The 24,786-nt window shown below is 40.4% G+C and overlaps 1 long non-coding RNA gene across 1 annotated transcript in view; it reads right to left on the bottom strand.

Annotated features, from left to right (window-relative positions):
• Positions 1–3,591, bottom strand: part of LOC131518264 (uncharacterized) — a 33,167-nt gene extending 29,576 nt beyond the window's left edge. Inside the window, exon 1 of the long non-coding RNA XR_009264978.1 lies at positions 3,482–3,591. This is a non-coding gene — a long non-coding RNA (uncharacterized LOC131518264). The remainder of the gene's footprint in view (positions 1–3,481) is intronic.
• Positions 3,592–24,786: the final 21,195 nt, after the last annotated feature.

The following is a 24,786-nucleotide window of genomic DNA, read 5'->3' as shown; positions in this document are numbered from 1 at the left end:
CGGAAAAAATAAAAAAATATATATATCAGCTGGAATTTCTAGGTATGAAAAGTAAAATATCTGAAGTGAAAATGTCACTGAATGAGACTGACTGCAGATTAAAACTGCAAAAGAAGATTCCACTGATATTAAAAACATAACAATAGAAATGGTTAGTAATGAGCACAGTAAGAAAAAAAACTGAAAGAAAATAAACAGAATTTAAAAGATTATTAGAAATATATCAAGTAGTTTAAGATATGTGTACTTAGGGTTCCAAAAGAGAGAGAGAGAGAGAGAGAGAGAGATCAACGAATGACAAAGACAAAAACAACTCCAATAATAGCAATAGGAAACAACAGCAAACTATCCCAACATATGTGAAGAAATAATAAACATTTTTAAAATTTGATTTAAAATACCCACACACTTAAGTCAAAGCTCAAAGAACCCAGAGCAGAATAAATACAGACGCAGATCCACACATTCAAAAGTATATCAAAAGCAAATTACTAAAAAGCAGTGATAAAGAAAAAAATTATAAAGGCAACCAGGAAAAATAAGGAACATATGGAAAAAGAAAGATAAGCATAATCACAAACTTCTCATCAGATACTATACAAACCAAAATAAATATTATGACACCTCTAAAATGATTAAAGATGAAGACTATGAAACTAGAATGTTTTTACCAAGCGAAAATATCAATCACTAGCTTGGACAAATTAAAGAATTTTTCAAAAAAACAAATGTTGAGATAATTTATCAACTGTTTGACGGTACAAAAAATGTTAGAGAAGTTCTTCAGGTGAAGGTTAAAATGGAAATTTATACACACAATGGGATGAAGAATTCTAACTTGCTAAATATGTTGCCAAATTAAAAAATATATATATACATTTTTAATGTTTATTTATTTTTGAGAGAGAGACAGGATGAGCAGGGAAGGGGCAGGGAAGGGGCAGAGGGGAGACAGAGAATCCGAAGCAGGCTCCAGGCTCCGAGCTGTCAGCACAGAGCCTGACGTGGAGCTCGATCTCATGAACTGCACGATCTTGACCTGAGCCAAAGTCAGATGCTTAAAACTGACTGAACTACCCAGGCACCCCAATATGTGGCTAAATTTAAAAGTGTTCGCTCATGTTAAATTTTTCTCAAACATCTTTTACTGTGTAAAACAAAAATAATAGGGGCGCCTGGGTGGCTCAGTCGGTTGAGCAGCCGACTTCGGCTCAGGTCATGATCTCGCGGTCCGTGAGTTCGAGCCCCGCGTCGGGCTCTGTGCTGACAGCTGAGAGCCTGGAGCCTGTTTCAGATTCTGTGTCTCCGTCTCTCTGACCCTCCCCCATCATGCTCTGTCTCTCTCTGTCTCAAAAATAAATAAACATTAAAAAATAAATAAATAAATAAATAATAAAACAAAAATAATAGCTATGCATTTGAGAGATTACCACACATGCATAGCAGTATAATTGTGTAAAAGACAGGAGAAAGGAAGAGGGGAAATGGAAGCATTTGGTTAAGATCTATTAAGTTACATGAAATGGCAACATTTAATATCAAAATCAAGTGCGCTAAGTTAAATGAAGTATTATAAACCTGAGGACAACCATGGGAAAACACAAGGGTATAGCTAAGAAGTAAATGGTGGAAATAACACTGAATGGTAAAATGCACTTAACAAATCAAAAAAAAAAAAAAAAATCAGGTAAATGGAAAAAGGAATAAAAAAGTGGATGGTATCAATGGAAAACAACAAGCAATGTGACAGATTTAAGTACAATCTTCTTGATAGTTATATCAAATGCAAATGTTTACACATTCAATTAAAATACAAAGATTGCCAGTAAAAACAAAAATGCAAAATGCTGCCTATAAGAAAGTTGTTTTACAGAATTTTTTTTTATGTTTGTTTATTTTGAGACAGAGAGAGAGAGAGAGAGAGCAGGGGAGGGGAACAGAGAGAGAAAGAGAGAGAATCCCAAGCAGACTGCTGAAAGCACAGTAGATAGAAAATGAGCAAGGTGGGGCGCCTGGGTGGCGCAGTCGGTTAAGCGTCCGACTTCAGCCAGGTCACGATCTCGCGGTCCGTGAGTTCGAGCCCCGCGTCAGGCTCTGGGCTGATGGCTCGGAGCCTGGAGCCTGTTTCCGATTCTGTGTCTCCCTCTCTCTCTGCCCCTCCCCCGTTCATGCTCTGTCTCTCTCTGTCCCAAAAATAAAAAAAAAATAAAAAAAAATTGAAAATGAGCAAGGAGATGAAATACTAAATAGTACCAATCAACATAACCCAGCTGACATTTCCATACCATCAGCAGACTACACATTCATAGATGCACTTGGAGTTCCCAGCAAGATAGAAACATAGTTGAACTGTAGAATGTCCCATAACCGCAAAAAAAAAAAAAAAAAAAAAAATTATAGGAGAAGTCGATAACAGAAAGGCATTTGGAAATTCCCCAAATATTTGGAAATTCAAGCGGTATATGTCCAATACATAAACATGAGTTTAAAAATATCACAAGCTAGGGGCACCTGGGTGGCTCAGTCGGTTGAGCCACCGACTTCAGCTCAGGTCACCATCTCACTTTTCCTGAGTTCAGTGGCCACATCAGGCTCGCAGCTGTGAGCACAGAGCCTGTTTGGGATCCTGTCCCCCTCTCTCCGTCCCTCCCCCAATTGCCGTCTCTCTCAAAAATAAAATAAACATTTAAAGAAATCATATGCAAAATCAGAGAATATTTTAAAACCTGTAAAATGAAAAGCCCAGCACATCAAAACTATGGACTGTAACTAAATCCGTGATGAAAGAAAGACGCATTCATTACCTTTAAACATTTACACCAGAAAACAAGCAACACATAAAACCAACGACAAAAGCTTCCGCCTTTAAAAAAATACAATTATTAAATCCAAAGTACTAAAAAAAAAAAGAAGTGATGAGGATAAGAGCATAAACTGATGAAACAGAAACCTGAAAAAAGTAATAGACAAAAGTCATGAAATCAAAAACCGAAAATCAAAAATGAGAAAGCTTCAGCTAGACAGATCAAGAAACAACCCACAGACATCCAGAAGGAAAGGGGCAAATTTACCAGACATCAAACACTGAAAGGATAAGAAAGAATATTACCAACAGTAGTAGGCCGTTAACTTCAACTTGGTAGTTTCCACGGACAAACCCCTTAAAAGATCCCAATTGGCAAAACGAGTGAAAGAATAGAGAGAATACAGAACTTCCTTTATGTCTACCAAATAAATGAAAATCATATCCAAAAGGCTTCGCTGTTGGTTTGCCAACTCAGAGCTTCCCCCGTGAAATCTGAAGTGAGCCCCAATTCTGGAAGGGCAAGGAGACAAGGAAGAAGGAGGCGGGCCGCTCCAGATTGCTGGCTGTCAGGTTCCTTCAGCAAGGGAATTTAGGAGGCTTGTCTTCGTGCCTACAGGCCGAGCAGATTTCCACACCCGCCCATCGGAATCTTAGAAGTTCCTATAAAAGCCTCACCTGGGTTTTGCCACCACGTAGATGGTCCCCACGGTCTCAACAAACACTGCTTTCTCCAGGCTGCATCCTTGGAAATGGCTCCCACCATGGGAACCATGGGCCGAGCGTTCCTTCCGGGCGGGCGGGGAGAGGGGTGGGAGGGAGGGAAGGAGCTTCTGATTCTCTGGGTGGAACCGCCCCGCCCGCCGCCCCCGGGGCCAACTGGCAGTCACGTCCTCTGGCTGACCTCCTGTAACATTTCCGCCCTCGTGACCGGCTCTCAGGACCTCACACGGCCCCTCTTCTGCGCTGTGCCCTGAGCAGTCCGCAGGGAGCCTCGCCAGCTCCGGGGGCCACTATGTGGCTGCCCTGGAGGCCGGTACCACAGCAGCCACAGAGGCACGTGCAAGAGAAACCACAGATCAAGGTAACGATTTTTAAAAGAAGTAACATTTTTTTTTTTTTTTCTACCAAGAGCTCCATGATCCAAACCACTGATTTAAGTCCCCTATGCTGAGGTGGGGTAACTCAGGGTATTCCCATGCGTATTCATGTGATTTAATAAAGTGGATATATTAGCAGACTCTTCAGGTATGAACGTACAGCACTGGGGATAAAAAGACATGGGTGCTGGGGCACTCGGGTGGCTCGGTCGGTTAAGTGTCCTGCTTCAGCTCAGGTCATTATCTCGTGGTTTGAGGGTTCGATTCCCACATCAGGCTCTGGGCTGACAGCTTGGAGCCTGGACCCTGCTTCAGATTCTGTGTCTCCCTCTCTCTCTCTCTGCCCCTCCCTGTTCCCCAGCCACCCACCTCAAAAATAAATACACATCAAAATAAAAATTTAACCAAAGACACGGGTGCCTCCTTCTAATGCAGTAATTATGTTCAAGGCCATTCTGTTCTCTAAGGAGAAAAGCTGTTCAGTACAGACAGGTCCTGCTGGCTATCATTTAAGGCCAGTTGGGTGAGTTTAGTAAGGGCTTCTCTTCATGCTCTAATGTCCTCCAGGCCAACAGAAGGGACAGAGAGGGCAGCCAAATGATCCTACCAGTGGAAACAGAACGTGCCCATCTGGCCTTGGGGAGAGGGAGGCTGGAAATTGTTGTTACTATAGGGCAAATTCTCTACATCAGCGAAAACCCAGGGCTCAACCACCCGTGGGCAAAGATTTATGCCATACATTGGGTCACATTTGGGGGCCACCCAGCCAGTGCCAAACCAGCTGCTATCCTTTACTATGACAGAATGACTTCATGCTTCTGGTGATATCCATTCTGTATCCTTGGTACAAGTGGGTTGATTCTGTTGAAAGTGATTTTTCCGTTCCCAACATAGGGGTGCCCAGATGCTCCAATGTCCATAACCCACGGTGAACCACATTCCAAATCTACTGGTGGTATTTTTACGGCACTTCTTATCAGAAGTTTGATGGACAGCCTGTGTAGTTTGATTGACAGTAAAAGATACCCAGGCCAGTGTGTGCCAGGGGCCAGGTTTCTGGATCACTATAGATAATATCGGATAAATTACGAGTTCTAATCCTAGCTTCTTCTTCCTTACTGGACTGCTTTAGGGCCTTGACGCCCTAAAGCAAATGCTTGACGCCCACCATGGCAGCCCTGACAAGCGAGAGAGGGGCAGCTGCCAACATCTGGATTGGTCTGTCAGGCATGAAAGGGGACCCACTGCAGAAAGGTATTTCCATCAGGAACCCATCACATGATTGGACACCACAGGAGCAGCAGAACTTCAAGATCGAAAAGACAGGTATTTAGTAGGAACTCGTATGGTAAGGTCTCCTCCTGTTATAAGAATTGCACTCGTGGTCTGATCTTTAGATGTTAATGTGGCCGTAACTTTAGGAGTTTGACCTCGTCATGCGTACCACACATGTTCGCTGGGGATGGCAGCACTGTCGGATGTGAGGAGACCGCCTGGGGGCTGGATGTGCCAGACCAGGACCCTCATCGTCTCCCCTCTTCCAATGGTACATGCTCCATTCCACATTTAATGCCTTTGAACAGGTCCTGCTTACAGCAGGACAGAGGGATCCTCATGGAGATTGAGTAGTTTTCCTTTACTCAGAGGTGCAAAGTTACTTACCTACTTTTGTGGAGCATCCCATTACAAATTCCAATAGATGGCTCCTTTCCCGGGTATGATGGGACTTGTGTGCTCAGCACCGCAGCACGCGACCTATGCTGAAAGGCAGGACGATGACTGTCTCCTGTGACTCCATACCTTTAAGGGGTTGGGTGTTTGGACAGAGGCATCCAGTCTGATATAAGGAGAAACAGAGTCTACTGTTGATCCTTCAAAGGTATTAAAACTGGGATAGTACCTTAGTCTACCTGGCCAAAGTGGGTTTACCTGTTCATAATTTAATCTGCTGCTTGAGGATGATAGGGCTGATGAAACCTCTATTCAATACCATGTTCCGTTGCACAGTTTTGCCCATCATGACCTTTGATATGTGACCTCTGATAAGTGTCTAGTCAGTGAGGGTATCTGTACATGGTACTGGGATTCTCTAATTCCCTGCTGGTGGCAGCCTGATTGCATGATGACAGGGGAAAGCTTGAGTTCGGCCAGATATAGTGTCCACACAATCCGAGGCATGTTTAGAACCCTCGCTCAGAGGGAGAAGGCCGATGTAATCAATTTGCTAATCCTGCATTTGTTAAGAATTGCAGTGGATGGTTCCAGACTCATTTGGAAGTTGCCTCATTGCATTGTTTAAAACACAAATGTTGTTATTTTTACTGGCCATATCAGTCTATTGAAAGCACTCTGGGAAGGGTATCCAATCCCCATTTGGTGCAGTTCTTGGATGGTGTCTCCTACTTTCTTACGTCTCCCAGGCACCACTGTTTGCAAGGGTGGGAAACTTACCTGTGCCCATTTGGTGTCCCCTTTCAGGACTGGTTTGATTACTCTAACCCAGAGGTGGAATGCATTGATAGAAGTTTGCAGAGTTTGACCTTGTAGGATTTCCGTGCCCAATATATTCTCTGGTATTGGAGAGGTAACTTAGTATTCTCATAGGCAGAGGAGAATGCCTAATTTGCAATATCAGAAGAATCTTCCCGACCATAACATTTGCCTTTCATAATTATCAAACCTGTTGAGGGGCCCCCAAAACTTCTGACAGCTATCGTGTATTAGAGTACACGCAGCTTCAGTATCCACCAGAGCCATCACCTTTATTTATTTCTGGGGGACCAGTGAATAGTGAGCACAACATGGGCCTCCAATCACCTTCAACAGCCTCCACCTGGAGGTATCTTGGCCTGCATCCTATACCTGGGGCATGAGAGGCACTCATCCTGAATAGGATGGTATCTTGAGACCTCTGCTGGAGCAGGTGAGGCATCAGGGATGGTGGGGGCAGGAGGGGCAGGTCTGAGCTGTTGTTGAGGTATTAAGGCTTTCACAGGCTGGACAACCCAATGTCAAAGTGTAAGTCTGTCTTCTCAGGTGGGGCCTCAGCAGCACAAGGTCAAACCACATTCACCTCTGGGTTGCTTTTCCTGGGCCCTGGATGGCCAACTGAGATAGCCTTTTGGCTTCTGAGTTCCCTCTCTGTCTCAGGTCTGTACAGCCTGTACCCGTTCCAGGATTTGTCAGTTTCTTCCATATCTCCAATGGATTGCCCAACATCATAAATGTTGTGTCCCCTGACTAGGCTCAGCATGAATGTAGTGTCCCATATCAAGTACTAAGGTGGACTGGACTATCTTGTCTTTCATCCCTGCAATGAATACGGCTTGATGAGGGTCTTCAAGGGGCATAGAGTCTGTCTTATTCTTAACTCCCTAGAATTTTTTGTACTTCTTCTATAGATTTCCAGGGTCTCATGTGCCCAGGGAGATCAAGACAAGTTTTCTTTCAGGCTTGAATCATCCAGTCTATAAGGGAGTGAGCACTTTGAACCCCTGGGCTCCATGCAGGCACTGCCTGAGGGCAAGGCTTATGGTGAAGTTGCTGTTTCCCTGCCTCCCACCTGGTCAGAGAAATGCCAACCTCTCCACCACCCCATCCCGTAGCCACACTAACCATGCCTGGACACTTCCCTGAGATTTTTCTGGAACTTGGCAGCTATATCAATAAGCTGTAGTCCTGGATAATATCTCTTGTCATTTATCTCAAACATATAAGGCAGAAAAAATTGTCATTCCTACACCACCTCTTTCATGATATAAAGAGTTATCATTTCCTAACTCATTTTATAATGGCAGTATTACACTGATATGGAACCATAAAGATATTTCAAGAAAAGAAAACTAGAAATTAATATCCTTCATAAACAAAATTCTTAACAAAATATTAGCTGATTAAATCCAATTTTATATAAAAAGAATCTTATACCATGCACAAATGGGATTTATCCCAGGAATGCAAGGATTATTTTGTATTAAAAAATCAATTTAATACACATTAGCTGATGCAAAATAAAATCCACTGTGATTAATCAATGGAGAGAAAAGAAACACTTGACAAAACTCAATACCAATTTATGATAATAACTCTCAACAATTAGGAATAAAGAGAGAGTTCCTCAACCTTTAAAGGAAATCTATATAAGACTTACAAGTAATATTGTAAATGGGAAACAAGTATTCTTACCACTTCTATTCAGGTAGAGGTCCCGCTAGTGAAATGAGTTAAGAAAAAAAAAAGGAAACTAGAGATTACAAAATATGGAGTAATACTGTTTCTATAGACTGAAGACTTGATGGTCTATGCAGAAAATTCTAAAGAATCTCCAAAAATAACTAGAACTAGTCAGGACATGTGGTCAATATACAAATTTCAATTGTATTCCTATTTACCAGCAAATAAATATTAGAAATCCATCCTTACAAATTATTACCATTTACAATAGCTTCAAAAATATGAAATAATTAGGGTAAAATTTAATAAAATATGTGTAAGTGATAGAGTATAAAACTATAAAACATCAGAGAGAGAAACTTCTTTTTTAATCTTCTATTTTATTTTAGAGAGACCAAGGGCATGAGCAGAGCAGAGGGGCAGAGGGAGAGAGAGAATCTCAAGCAGTCTCCACATTTCACATAGAGCCTGTTGCAGGGCTCGATCCCATGACGCTGGGATCATGACCTGAGCTGAAATTAAGAGTTCGGACGTTCAACTGACTGAGCCACCCAGGTGCCCCACAACTGAGATTTTTAAAAGAGTACAGTTACACAAAGAACCATTCTCTGCCAATGGGTTGGAAGAGTCAGTAGGTGTCGATTCTCCACGAATTGTTTTAACACACTCAACATAATCTGAATAGAATGCCAGCAGATTTTTTTTTTTGTAGAAATTAGGAACGTGGTTTAAAATGTATATGAAAGTGCAGAAGACAAGGCATAGTCAAATAATTTTGATAAAGTAGAGCAAAACTGTAGAACTGAGAGTACCTGATTATAAAACTTATATAATCTTACAGGATCCAGGACCTTATGGTATCTGTATAAGGATAAATGTATACATAGATAGTTCAGAAATACACCCATTTGTATATAGTTAATTCATATTTGACAGAGGTTCCCAGATGAGGAAAAGATAGTCTTTCAATAGGATTGGGAAAAAAAATATTTGTTAACATTTGTCTTACAAAGGATTTGTATTGAGTATATATACGAACTTCACATAACTCAATATTAAGGTAATACAAGGCACAAGCTTTGAACATTTACCAAAAGAAAATGCATTCATGGCAATAACCACATAAAGAAATTCAAAATTCATAGTCAACAGTAAACAACAATGAAATACCACTAGTCATAACTTAGGTAATGTTGTTGTATTTTTTTTTTTTAATTTCAATGTGGTTAACATACAGCATTGTATAAGTTTCAGGTGTACAATATCGTGATCCAACACTTCCATATATCACGCAGTATTCATCCGACAAGAGCACTCCTTAATCTCCATCACCTATTTCACCCGTCCCCCTCCCACCTTCCCTCTGGTAACCAATCAGCTTGTTTTCTATAGTTAAGAGTCTGTTTCTTGGTTTGTCTGTCTGTCTAACTTTCTGGTCCCCCCTCTCTCTCCTTTTTCCTTTTGCTCATTTGTGTTGTTTCTTAAATTCCACATATCACTGAAATCACATGATGTTTGTCTTTCTCTGACTGACTTATTTCACTTAGCATTATACTCCCTAGCTCCATCCATGTCATTACAAATGGCAAGATTTCATTCTTTTGTATGGTTGAATAATATCCCATCATATAAATAAATACACACACACACACACACACACACACACACATCACTTGTTCTTTATCCATTCATCTATCAATGGGTATTTTGGCTGCTTCTGTAATTTGGCTGTTGTAAAAAATGCTGTTATAAACATGAAGTGCATGTATCCCTTTGATTTAGTGTCTTTCTATTTTTTATTTTTTTTTGGTAAATACCAAGTAGTGTGATTATTGGATCATAGGGTAGTGAGTTCTATTTTTAACATTTTGAGGAAACTTCATACCATTTTCCACAGTGGCTGCATCATTTTGCATTTCTACCAACAGTGCATGAGAGTTCTTTTTTGTCCACATCCTAGCCTACCGTTGTTGTTTCTTTTCTTGTGCTTTTTGATTTTAGCCATTCTGACAGGTATGAGGTGCTATCTCACTGTATTTCTGATTTGCATTTCTCTAATGATGAATTATGTTGAGCATCTTTTCATGTATATGTTGGCCATCTGTATGTCTTCTTCGGAGAAATGTTTGTTAATGCTTTCTGCTCATTTTTAATTGGATTACTTGTTTTGGGGGTATTGAGTTGTATAAATTCTTTGTATATTTTGGATACTAACCCTTTTTAGGTATTGCTTAAAAACACCTACAATATCAAGATTTGATAAGGATGTGGCACAAATAGAACTCTCATACGTTTGCTGGTGAGACTGTAAACTGATCCAACTTGGAAAATAGTCTTACATTTTCCTATAATTTAAATGCATATACATACCATACAACTCAGAAAATCTTAGGTATTTACCCAGGAAAATAAAAACTTAAAGTTTACACAAAGTTTCCACTGTACATAACAGTTTCATTCAATATAGCTCCGAACTGGAAATGACCCAGACGCGCATCAACAGGTGAATGAACAAATTGTGTCCTATCCCAACAATAGAATTCCACTGAATTCTAGAATTAAAAAGGGAAGAAACTACTGATACATCAGCAGTGTTCATAAATCTCAAAAAAGAACCTGAAATTGAAACAAAACACAAAAGCACACACTCTGTCATCCTATTTATTTGAAATTTGAATTAAAAAAAAAAAAAAAAAACACTCATCTATAGCAACAGAAAGTAAACCAGTGGTTGCCTAGGGCCAGGAGTGGAGACTAGCAAGCAAAAGCCTGTCAAGGGCACCAGGGAACTTCTCAAGATGATTGCCATGGTCTATATTTTGATTTTGTGATGGGTACACAGATGTATGCATTTTTCAAAAAATCATCAAAATATGCACTTAAAACTAGATGTTTTTGAATAAAATGTCTAGTACTACCAAATTTTTCCATTGCCTTTCCCCCACCCTTGTGACTTCGTCTTCCAATGCTGCGGCTCTTCTAGATTAGGAGTAGAATTACAAGCAAAAGAGTAAAGTCTTGAGCACAAAGCCTTGGGTGATTGGTACCCTCTGCCATGACAGCTGTAAAAATACTAACCCTTGATCATAGATTTCATGTGGCACATTTTCCCCAGGCACTGCCTACTCCACTTCCCTTCCAATGACCGGATTCCACTTTTTCCTGACAAAGTAATGGACTATGGTTGATGTCGTGTAACTCCCTCATATCCTGACCCAGACAATGCACCCAGAGCATCTTCCTGCTAAAATCTTTTTGGCCCACTGGGGAATCAAAGCCCACGTCCCTTCCCAAAGTATCCTTGGTCACCAGTGAAGAGCTCTTCTTGCTTTTATAAACAGTAAAAATTGTTGTCCCTGTTGCAGATCTATCCTCACATCCAGCTTTCCAGGTTCAGATACCCTCCTTCCTTCTAGCTTTTTCAGGCAAAAAGGAAGCACAAGCCTTTTCATAGGTAAATGTCAGATTCTGAGAACGCTCCCATGTTTTGCCTGCTGCTGTAACCGTATGGGACCAGCCTATATGTCAGCCAGAGTCTACATGGGTATGAGAGGTTATGCACCATTTTGAAAAAAAAAAAATCTCAAGTGCTCATGGGTGGTGCTTCTGGTGTTCTCCTTATTTTGCGTGGTGGGGGCAGGAGAAGGAGGAGGGAGAAATACCTGGTTGTTTCCTTCAACTTTAGATGACAGAAGTACCACAGCTCTTTCTTCTCCAATGTGTTTTCATTAAAAAAAGAAAAAAATATACTTTTTAAAATGTCTAGCCTTTTCTTATACATAATGGAGGTGGGTAAGTGTATTGGTAGTCAGAGGACCAGTTTGCCAAACTGTTACTAAATCTTACAGAGATGTAGGTAGCAGCTATCATAGCACAGGATTTCTGGTCACCTATTTCCTGAAGCTTGGGGTTATTAGGTAAATTGAGATCTGAAGGCAAGTTCCACTTGACATTCTGTGACACATGCTAGACCTGAGATAATAAGCCGGGGAGAAGACAGATGCACTTGAAGCCCTCCAGAAGATCATAGACAAGTGGAGAAGGCAGTCAGGCAAACAAATCATGTCAGCACAATGTAGTTGAAACCAATGACAGTCACGTAGAGATTCATATCTTGAGGAAGCCAGAGTCTCATCAGAAAAGTCAAGATTATGGACAGTTAGAGAACAGGGTGGGAGGTTCTGCAGGAGAGAAGCAACAGTTGGGAAGGAATTTACAGAGTAGAAGCAGAGGAAGAGCTCCTAACTCCTCACTCATTATATGCATCCCCATTCCTTCTAGGATTTGTTTTACATAATGTTCACTAGTTGCTTTATTTAATTTCATGCCTTTGTAATTATTTGGTCTCTGTTTCCTGTTTTTTTTAAGGCAATCACTAGTTGATGTCCCACTAGAAATTAGATACACACACAGTTTTTTGAAAACCCTTATGTTTCCCCATCTATGGACTGCTGGATTTTACTGGGACATGATTGACTTAAATAAAACACTTAATGTCAGTGTTATATGCAAAGAAATAAATGTATACATTTATGTATATATCCATACTTATATAGCTATACACAATGACTATAATTTGCCAGTGTAATGGAAAGTTCTAAGGGTATCTACTACCCATAAGTAATTGTAACAATCAGACCTTCCTACTCCTATATTTATTCAGGTTAAAGAATATATTATCAGGTTAATATCACTAAACTTCTGTGACTTTAGTACAAAGATTCATGTGAAATAGAAATTATTTGGAGCCAATGATGTTGAATCATATAACCTATAACATGTCTGCCTTTTCTGTTTTCCTATCTTCCTTGTTTTTTCCCTTCCCCGTGACTCTCTCCTCTATACAGTGATTCAAATAAAAAGTGATTGGGGCACCTGGGTGGCTCAGTCGGTTAAGCATCCAACTTTGGCTCAGGTCCTAATCTCATGGTTTGTGAGCTTGAGCCCTATGTTGGGCTTGTGCCAATGGCTCAAAGCCTGGAGCCTGCTTCGGATTCTTTCTCTCCCTCTCTCTCTGTCCCTCTCCCACTTGCCCATGAATACATTCTCTCTCTCTCTGTCTCCCAAAAATAAATAAATAAAACATTTGTAAAAAAAAAAAAATTAAAAAATATATGCAAGTAATTGAAATAATACTCAAGGAAGAAATTACAGAGTAAATGCATTGGTTAAAATTTAACCAAGTATCACTTCATTGCCATTCAAAAGTATTAGATTTGCAAGACAACAATAAATGAAGTGATTTAAAAAATAAGAGAGAGAGAGAGAGAGAGAATCGAAATCATTGGACTCTTACCTATTTGAGAGCCTTCTCACATGAGCCAATCCTGGATTAACAGGTATGTGCTTTGATTAACAAAGAACTGAGTTTACATACATTTTCCCTATAGTATGGAAACCAAATTATTTTCAAAATCATACATATATTAATAACTTACTTAGGTTGAGCCAACAGGCTCAAGATGGAAAAAAATAAGAGACTATGATATGAGAAAAAATGATTCTAATCATTATCATCCTATACTAGATGCTATCCTAAGCAATACATTTTTAAATAATTTTGTTTAACAAATATTTCTCCAGTGCTTACTATATAAAGGGCACTCTTTTAAGCCACTTTGTACACATTAATGTAGTTAGTGTTCATAACTACGCAGAAGTCACATAATATGGCTCCCACTTTACTACTGGTGAAACTGAAGATGGGCGGACATGTGGTGAGAATGTGGTTTAACCCCAAGGCCTCTGGCTTCATCAAGTAACTTTTATCATGAAAGAAGCACAAGCCAAGTTTCCCTTCAGTTACATGCCTTGTCTTTGGTCAAGTCAGGATTTGAACTTGGTTTTATTTGCTGCTATCCATGTTCATGATCTCTACCACACAATAATAAGCAGCGATTCAGATCTATCAAAGACAAAAGAGGATAAATGAAAAGAGGATGCCCACAGTTTGAATTTAGGAAAAACTGATGGGTACCAAGCTGCACCCACAGGTGTGCTAGGTTCAAGGAGTGCAAAAGAGAACAATGAGAGGCTCCCCAGTTTTTCCAGCAGGGAACAAAATGACTCGTACTTGCTAGGTGTGCAGCAAGTGTTTCCTACGTGAAGAATAAATGGTCAATCAATTTAAAAATTACCTCTCCTCAGAGAACTGAATTTGAGAAAGGAGGACTCAGTAAGGAGAAGGAGAATCTAATCTGTCCTAAGCAAGGCTAGAGACAGACTTTAAGAGGGAATGACAATTGATCTGAGATGTAAAGGATAAAAACATGCACACAAAAAAAGATAAAAACTAGACCACCATTCTAGCATATAAAGTAGTGTGCTTCTATTTTTGAATCAAGCTTAGTTCAGTTGTTCCTTTCTACTTAACAAGCATTACCCCAAATTAAAAGCTGAAAACAATAATTTATTACTCGTTCTCATAGTTCTCCAGTTGACAGGTACTTGGAAAACTGTTCTTGCTCCAAGTGTCACCTGCATGATTTTCAGGAGGTAGGTAGACTGGTCCAGGGGGTACACACCATCTCTGGCATCTTCAGAGCCCCCACCTTAATAGACCCATCTCTGAATGACCCAGACGCTAGACTCAGTTGAGAATGTTGACCTGTAAGCCAACAAGTTGATGGTGTCTTGGTTTGGGGTGGGGATTTGTAAACTTCTTGTATGGCAGCTCAGGGCTAACAGGGGGAGCATTTCAAGAGACCTGGGAACATTTCAAGAGACCAAGTGGCCCACACTTCATACACCCTAAACGGAATATCCAACTGCCACTTCCTTTACACCCTATTAGTGGAATAAGTCATGTAGGCCAATCCAAGGGGAGTAGAATTAGACGCCATCCCTCAAAGAGTTTGCAACTAGTTTTAATCTACCACACTCTTGTAGCACATTGGACTTCAAATCACAGTTTGGATACAAACCCAGCAAATGCTCCCTGTGCTAAAATTCTGATTAAGGCAGAAGACTTCATACCATGCTGACGAGCACCCATGCAAACCCAAGCATAGCCTGAAACAGATCCTATCTCCTCACTTTGACTGACCAGGCAGTTGCCACAGATTGTAATTAGCACAACAATGACGATGGTAAAAATAAAGAGGTAGATGGTAGATGGCTGTGTCCCAGCCAACCTGAGGCGCCTTTCCCAAGGCCCACTCTGGATGCAGCCCTCATCACACTGAAGCCCAAATGCACAGACCGGAATATGATATGAGTAAGAAAGATTGCTACAGTGGTGTTTTTCTCCTGTTAGTAGAATTGGGATGGAGACATGCTGTTCCGTTTACATAAGAAAGAATACTCTGAACCTTCCCCTCCTCCTTTCCCCTCATCCCTCCCCACCACCTCAAACCCCACTAAATTAAAGCCATATTTGCGGATCCTAAAAGGAAACTTCTCGTAGCAGCCAATAAATAGTAGTAGGTTCTGATTCTTGTACATGTGCTCTGTGCCCTGCAGAGCGGTTCACTTCATTTGGCATTGCTGGGGGACTGGTAATGAATTTCCCTGACAGATACATCGCTGGTCAGATCAGATCAGGGAAATGAGCTCTTTGGGGCACAGGCTTGTAGGAATTATAACAGTATGTGTTCACTGACCCTAAGTTGGAAGAATGTTTCAGTCCAATACTCTGAAATGGAAACTGATAGTCTCTGTTGTCTTCATTGCTTAAACTGAACATTACTATGGGGGACTTTATTTTAAATTACCTTGGATAGTAACGTAGCTTTCCATGAAAAAAAATTAAATCAAATGATCCATATTTTGCTAGCAGGGCATTGGTTACCTGAAAATAATTTATTTATGGACTTACTGAAAAGGAAACAAAATCCTGAATTTAAGAAGAACTAACAGTAATGTTTCTGTCTGTCTGTCTCTGAAATACACACATGCATACCTGTGGCCCCCCCAAACACTTTCTACTATTTGTCTATGTATTGAATAAAAGTAATAAATTATCTCACTGGTCTCTCTGGCCCAACACCTTTGGAAAAAGACTGTGAAATCTTAGTTTGGACGGAATTTGATGTAACTGTCAGAGATTTCTGCCTGAAGTTGGGTTCGCTTTGAATTTTGATTTCCCTTGGACGCAGTACTTACAATCAAAGTAGACTCCAGATCAGAGTCCAAGGACTGGGCAGCCTGTGTCTGACCTTTTCAACAGATGTTTGTAAATGGAATGGATTGCTCTTCCCGAACCAAACTGCGTAATCTTTGGTTGGGGTTGTTTTCTATGCAAATACTAAGACAGGCTGTGGTTTGTGCCGCTTGGCGTTGGTAATAGGATATAGACAGAGCCCAGGTCATTGACTAAACCCAGCTGAATCAGGAATGATTATTTTTAATCTTGGGATGAAAACTTGATACCTTAGGAAAATTAGTTGATCTGGTCAGCAGGATTTTTCTTTCCTCATTCAAGCCCAAACTATGATCTGGGCAACTGGTTGGTGTAGTGAGTAGAAGAAATACAGAGAAATAAATCTGTTTTGGCCAAAATGCCAGCTGGCCAGCACAACTACAAATATGTCTCATTGAGTGATGCAGGGGATGTAACAAGTTGAGCCCATATATGGTTATTTAATGGGCATAATCTTCCACTAAGTAGAAAAGGGGCATGGGGATAGTCTCTCCTGGAGGCACCATTTAGCACAGCAATTTCATACAAATGAGAAACCTGGGGAAACAGGATATCAGAGCACTGTGGAAACCGATGTTCAAGGGCTGAGTGCATTCTGCTTAAGAGACATCCTATCAGGGTTCGTGAAGGGGGTATTGGCAGATCTCCCACAAGGAGAAAGTGAGAACTGAGTTTATGAGTGAGCACACAGAACTGGTGACTTTCAGGTAGCCTATTGATAGGATGACTTTGGATTTGACTCCCCAGTGCCAGGGAAAACCATATTTCTTGTTCCTCTTGAGAGGTCAAGAAGACCCAATGACCATTGTATCACACAGACAACTGGGGCCTCTTAAATATAATTTTTTTTTTTTTTTTTATGGTGGGGCAGGGGAAAGGAGCAGAGACAGACTGGGGAAGAGGGGCAAAGGGAGAGAAAGAGAATCCCACACAGGCGAATTCGATCCCAACGTGGGGCTCAACCCCACAACCCTGGGATCATGACCTGAGCCGAAACTGAGTGTTGGACACTCAACCGACTGAGACACCCAGGCACCTGGGACTTCTTAATGGTGTAGAAGGTTTAGTGCAATGAAAGGAGCAAAGATGTTTTACTTCCTTTCTGCAAATTTCAGCTGTGTGGCCTTGGGCAGTTCATTTAACTTGCCTGTGCCTACCTTGCGGGTAATACCCTTGGTTTTACAGTAAGGCTTAGTGAAAATGTGTGTAAAGCACTTAACATTATTTCTGGTAGTTCGTAGTGTTTTATAAATGGTAATCTCTATGATCACTCATGTTTTATGTGACAGTAGCATTTAGTGAAGGAGACAGAACCAGGTTTGCATACCAGATTTACCTCTTCGTAGCTGTATGAATTAGAACAAATTTCCTTCCCTCATTGAACTTTCTTTATCTTTATATTGGGAGAAACAATAATTCCATTGTAGGGATCATTTGATCATTAAATCAATTATATAATGAAGTACCTGAGAGAGTCTGTAGCATGTAATAGTGGCCACTTATTATGTCATTACTCTCCCCCAAATTTATTTAATTTTCTCAGATTAGGGCAGAGATGAAGAAGGAGACCTGTCAAGGGTCCTTATTCACTCTCCAGGGACTTCAGACCCAGACCTGAGCTCTGCATGAAGATAGAACTACAGCAAAAGAATATGTGGCCGTAAACTCAAGACGCTTTGCGACAATTTGGGATGATAGAGCACATTCCTAGAGAAGCGGCACTCCGGGAAATCACAACTAGATGCACAGGGTCACACAAATGTTCTTGACACTAATTTCAAGGGGTCGGGAGGGCAAGTGGTCCTTGCTTTGCTGTTGGATGGACAGAGTTGCGTGATTTCTGTTGTGATGATAAGCAGTTACAGGCTCAAAACTGCAGACATGTGTCTTTCTTTCTTTCTGCTTATTTATCATTGAGAGACAGAGAGAGACAGAGCATATGGGAGGGGCAGAGAGAGAGGGAGACACAGAATCCGAAGCAGGCTCCAGGCTCCGAGCTGTCAGCCCAGAGCCCGACGCGGGGCTCGAACCCACAAACCGCGAGATCGTGACCTGAGCCGAAGTCGGTCGCTCAACCAACTGAGCCGCCCAGGTGCCCCACATCTTGTCTTTCTTTAAAGCTCACCAGCTAAGTTTTAAAAGATTTACTCTTCTAATTTTATTCCATTTTGGTATTTCTTCATATTTCCTCTTGGAGAGCTCTCCAGGTCCTGTTGCACACTTCACTTTAAAGGCATCAAGCATGCCAGGAGCTACAGAGAATAAAAGGACTTGTATTTTTGCTGCCGTCCTCAAACTTTCTCCCCTAAACTCACACCCAAGAACTTGTCTATAGGCCAATTAGCATTTTGGCCACACTTTAAGGACTTGGCTACGACGGCCACTGTGCAAACTCACACCACATGTGGTACTAATTGGTGCTGTTGGCAGTTTAAGAAGAAAGGCTTGGGATCCAGCAGGCATGGAAGCCGAGCAATGCCCTCACACAATAGCTCTCAACAGGAGTCGGAAATTAGGACTGGAGGAGAAGGATGGGCCTGTGCAGCAAGGTCAATGAGTTGACTCTCTCAGCATTTTGAGAAAGCATCTGAAAAAATAAAATAAAATAAAGGAAAAAGAAGGGAAAAAAAGTAAAAGAAAAAGAAGACAGGGAAGAAGGCAGAAAAAGAAAGATTTCAACCAGAAACTGTGTTTTCTACCAAACATCTGACATAGACCAAGGAGAGGTTGGTGGTTCACTGAACGTGTACCGTCAGGAAGCCTGAACGTCCAGGTGTGGAAGTAGGAGCAAACAGGTGCCTTGGACTCCACCATTGCTTGAAGCCAGTGAAACTCCCCCCAGGGGTCAGTTTCTCCATCTGCAGAGCTGTCAAAGGCTTCCAAAGCATTTGCCTCCTATCAGCTGAAGAGAACAGGGGGCAGATTTGTAGTTTGCTAAAGTGCTTTGATTTTGCAAACCTCAACCCCCCACAGAGGGATCTCTCATAACATCTTAGCTGTGGGTCTCTGTAGGCATGAGGAAGGTGGCAGTGGTGCTGGGGATAATTATTCCCCTAGTTCAGCCCTTGTAGTTTGCAAGGAACAGAATGGAGCCCCAGGGAATTAGCGTTAATTGTAAGGATACACTGGGGAGGATGGAAATATACAGCTGCCTCAGTAGTCACGTCTAAAGGCTCATGGAACTGGACAGTTTTGTTTTGCTCTGTTTTTTAAGATACAACAGCAGTTTTGGTCTCCCAGTAGAAATTATAATCATCTTAACGTTCGGCTTCTCTCTCTTTGTTCATTGTGCCTGCGTGTGCTTTCTTCCTATCAGAGCACAATTAAGCCACAGAAACTCCCTGATATGACCCTATCAAGTTCTTCACAGAGGATTCAGTTCTCTTTTTCCTAAGAAAGAGAAAGGCAATTTCAAGGACCTGAAATTACAAGTGTACTTCGTGCATCTCCCTCCTCTCACCTACCCCCTTTTTCTCTCCCTCTCCCGTGAGGCCCACCTTTAAAAATTGTCAGGCCCAAGGCAAGAGGACGACCAGAGATCCTGGACCTTGGCTTTTCCCTTCCCAGCCCAGGTTCTGATACTCAGCATAAAGGGTCACCTGTGCCTGTGTGTGGCTGTCCATCTGCTAGATTCTAAGCTTCATCTGTGCTCATGCCTCTGCCCCTCCCAGGTTCTGACAATGGTCATTTCTCAGGTCCTTTAGGAGGCCAATTAGGGAAGAACATTGCAGGACTAGAGGTAGATTCACAGGCAATGGGTCAGGGAATTCTGACTCTTGGTTTCGGCTCAGGTCATCATCTCACAGTTCATGAGTTCGAGCCCCATGTTGGGCTCTGAGCTGATGGTGCAGAGCCTGCTTGAGATTTCTCTCTCCCTCTCTCTGTCCCTCCCCAGCTTGCTCTCTCTCTCTCTAAAATATATGTGTGTATATATATATATATAATATAACATATATTATTATATATATCATATATATTATATCATTATATATTTATATTATATATATAATATAATATATATTATAATATATATATCATATATATATAAACATAATAATAAAAAAGATATCTCCTTAAAAAAAAAAGAATGCAGTGGTCAGATTGGGTTTCAACATATGAGTTTGGTGGGAAACAAACTTTCAGTCCACATACAGGCTAAGCCTGAAGGCATAGGAAGGGGACAGTAGGCAGCGGTCATCAGTACTGAAAGCAGCGAGCAGTAGCAGAAATTTTCCCAAAAGAAATGTTAATGTTGCCCTTCTATTCAAGATCCATGCAGGAAACATTTTTCTTTGTAGATTCACATAAAGATTGATGAGACATTTCAAACTCTAGAAACTGATGAAAGAAAACCGTTCCCTTGTCCCTTTGCCATTTTGTCATAGTACATTGCTCTAGGGAACAGTGTTCTTCTTTCCCTTGTCCTTAAAGCCATCAAGATTTTGAGGGAGTAGTCTGTTACTGCAACCTAATGCATCCCCAAAGGTAACTAGTATACTGAAAGTAGACCAGTCCCCTTATCATTTAGGCTATGTGAACTAGTTTAGGCCAGAGAGCCCTAGGCTCAACCTCCCTGAAGGAGATAAGAAATGGTTAATTGCCAGGCTTCAGAGTCAAAAGTCATGATTTCAAATCCAGAAACTGCATATTGTTAGATTTATAACTGTGAGCAATTCACTTAAATGGCACAGACCTTAGTATACTTACCTACAAAATGGGGAGATCATTTAAATTTTACAAGACCCTGTGCATATTAAACAAGATTGCTTAAGGGACCTAACAAAGGCCATGATTTCAAGCGTAGAAAAAACATTCCTATAAGTTTATGTTACACTCGCTTCATTTTTCTCATCATTGATAACGTGGTAGTTCTCCTATTGGTTACTGCAATTTCACCGAACGCTGGGTACTTGCATCTAATTTTTTATTTCAGATGGGTTATCTTATATTTATCAAAATATTCTACTTGCCTATGACCCAGGGACTTGTTTAAAATGTTTGTCACTTGTGGTATTACGTGGAATTTGCAGTTCTAAACCCATGATGCATGTTCAGTAGTAATACTTAACACAGTGTCCTAGGTGATTTCTACATATCGTGTCGTTACTCCTCACAATCCAGTAGGCGGATATGATTATTCTCCTCCTGTTGCAATGGAGCCATGCAGCACTAGGGGCTTCCTCTTTTGCCTGAGGTCACAGAGTTAAGAAGGGCAAAGCTGGCATTCACACTCAGCCCATGTGACTGTGGAGCCCACAACCTCTCATCGATAATAATAACTCATGTATGGTCAGCCAGACACCAAAGGGCTACCAACCAATACAAGTTGACTGAACATGATTAACTGCCGGTAAGCGAGTCATCCTTTCGCATTTCGACGTCAGCATAAAATGAAATTAAAGCAGATCATTCTACTTCCTTCATTTTGTTGCTATTAGAAGACACTATTTTCCTCCATTGGTTTGTGACTACTAGGTGCATGATATTTATCTCTGAATACCCAAGACATAGCACAATTTCTGGAACACAAAATATCTGAAAAAAATTGCTAAATAAAATAGTACTGGAGATAGAAGTTTCGTTAAAAACAAAATAGCACAGGGGCACCTGGGTGGCGCAGTCGGTTAAGCGTCCGACTTCAGCCAGGTCACGATCTCGCGGTCCGTGAGTTCGAGCCCCGCGTCAGGCTCTGGGCTGACGGCTCGGAGCCTGGAGCCTCTTTCCGATTCTGTGTCTCCCTCTCTCTCTGCCCCTCCCCCGTTCATGCTCTGTCTCTCTCTGTCCCAAAAATAAATAAAAAACGTTGAAAAAAAAATTAAAAAAAAAAAAATAGCACAAAGACAAGAATATATCCATTTATCTCCTGAAAGAAAGTTGGTATTTGAAGTATGTAACCTAAGCAGAAAGGTATAACATTTACATTTTACACATTGCTAATTTAACATAAATTCAACAGTATGGCCTGTAAGTTATATAGATTGGACTTGAAATTTTTTATCTATTTTTTAATTTGCAATGACCTTTCATTTCCATGTTCTATAAACTGTAAGATACCAAACTATCCATTAACTCAAACAAAAGTCATTCAGCTTTACCTGAAACAACAAATAAATATAATTTCCGTTTCTTTATAGAAGTGTTATCTGAAAGCAATGTCACAATAAAACCAATGTTAAAAATCAATATGTAAATGTAAGTGTAGCTTTAAAAAAGGGAAAATTATAGTAAGATTGAGACATAATCATTAATTAAAGCAAAGAGTTTTTCAAACTAGAGTCTCTCCTTAAAGTTTGTGCCAAATATTAGCAATTCCAGCTGAGGAGCCCAAAGTTGGAAGACCATGGGCAACCTCTCTCTCTATCCATGACGAGGCTCTACTCTCATAAGTGTACAGACCACCCACTGGCAGCTGGACCTGCTATGAGCAGGAAACAGTGGGGAATTGGTGTTTTTTCTCTGCTACAAATTCAAGCCAAAAAATAAATGAATCTGGATGCATAGGAATGCTTTCCTTTTCAATCGCCCAAGGTGACCTTCAGCAGAAACAAAAACAAAAATGTTTCTCTCCTCCTAGAGGAGATCATGTCTTCTTGGAATAACAAATATGGAAGCACTTGAAAACTCAAGTATTACCATTGCATGAAAAAGTGTTACTCGTGATAGTGAGACAGTAGTATTTATTTGTAATGAGAAATACCTCAAAGGGTAATACATTTAGAGACTAATATAGAAATACCAAATCCAGGAAATTTCACCCCTTCCTTTTGCCACCATCAAATTCCTAGAAGCAATTGTCTTATATTCCTAGGACATACCAGTGTTGGTTGTCTGGAAGGCAGTCCTCCCAAAACGCAATTTTCCAGCAATGCAACTGATCATTTACTCCATTCATCAGATAAAAGTATAAAGGTGCAACCTAAAAATTCATTTAAGTGGTTAAGAATTTTCGGTGTTAAAATATATATACAACTTCCAGTGCTCAATACAATTAAAATATTTTCCTATACGCCACAGAGATTCAGACATCAAGTATTCAAAATAAACTAAATTTTAAAATTGGTTGAGAACTACCTTTCCAAGTAGCAACCGTCTTGCCCATCTTTCTTTCTTTTTTTTTTTTTTGAATTGCCACAGTCTCTGTACCTCTAGAAGGAAAATGTTATCACATTCACTTAAATTATAATTATTTATGAAATAACACTGTCTCACCCACTTCACTGAAAAAATGTGAAGGCACAGATTTTGTGTTGCTATCTGTGAATTATTTTCAGTGACCAGTAAATCCTCAGAGTCACTTCCTCAATAAATCAATACACATGTAAGCACTTAGTTATATTTCTGATTATGAAAGACTGGATCTATCCTACCAGATCAGAATCTTCCACTCTAGAGCCTACAAGACTTTGTCTATTCAGGGACAGCGCTTCAAGAAGGTGGTGTAGAAAGATCCTAAGCTTATCTCCTCCCACAAACACAGTAAGGCTTTCTTTTCTTTTTTTTTAATATGAAATTTATTGTCAAATTGGTTTCCATACAACACCCAATGCTCATCCCAACAGGTGCCCTCCTCAATGTAACGGGCATTGAGGAGGCTTTCCTTATTCTGCCAACTTGAACCTCCAGTTCTTTCTTTATTTTTTATTCTATGATAATATACCACAGACAACAAAACTGGGCATTTACAAATGAGTGAAACTGAGGTCCAGTGGAAAAGAGAGAAAGAAAGAAGAAGTTCTATTTAAGGGAAGCAAAGTAGAAATGTAATTTGAAGTATCTGAAAGTCTGTAAGTTTTGTTTTCATTCACTTCAAGAATATATTAAACCCTTGGGGCACCTGGATGGTTTCATCGGTTAAGTGTCCGACTTCAGTTCAGTCGTGATCTCACTGCTGGTGAGTTCGAGCCCCGCGTCAGTCTCTGGGCTGATAGCTCAAAGCCTGGAGCCTGCTTCAGTTCTGTGTCTCCTTCTCTCTCTGCCCTTCCCCCACTCATTCTCTCATTCTCTCTCTCTCTCTCTCTCTCTCTCTCTCAAAAATAAACATTTAAAAAAATCATTAAGAAAAAGAATATATTAAACTCTGATGTAGGGGAAAAGGTAGAAACATTTTATCAAAGACACATAGACACAGGCTTAGAAAGTTTGTAATTCATGTTATCATATTACATATTGTCGTCACTAACAGACAAATTTGGCTTCTTATCATTAACTACAGATTCGAGTGGTATATCTGCATGGTCTCAAAGCATCCAAATAAAACCAAATTCAAACCAGTCAACCATCCAGAATGTTAGCTTATTCAACACTAAACATCTATATATTTGAAGCTCTCCAAATCAGTGATTTTCTTTTCTGTTTTTATCCAGATGGTGGTGCATTTTACAATCGAGAAACAAATGAATTACACAGTTTAGTGAGTATACAAAAGATAAATAATAAGACAGGTTTAGAGGATGAGAATGATAATGTAAAATTTACATAAATGATATTGTGAGTCAAATAAGTAGACACATCTAAAACACCATTTAGATCTTCAGATTCTCAGAAACACTAAATTCAGAATTTTTTCAGTA

Source organism: Neofelis nebulosa, chromosome 7, assembly GCF_028018385.1.
Source record: "Neofelis nebulosa isolate mNeoNeb1 chromosome 7, mNeoNeb1.pri, whole genome shotgun sequence".
Classification (NCBI taxonomy): domain Eukaryota; kingdom Metazoa; phylum Chordata; class Mammalia; order Carnivora; family Felidae; genus Neofelis; species Neofelis nebulosa.
Note: the sequence above shows the minus strand (reverse complement) of the source record. Positions and strands in the feature narration are given on the sequence as shown.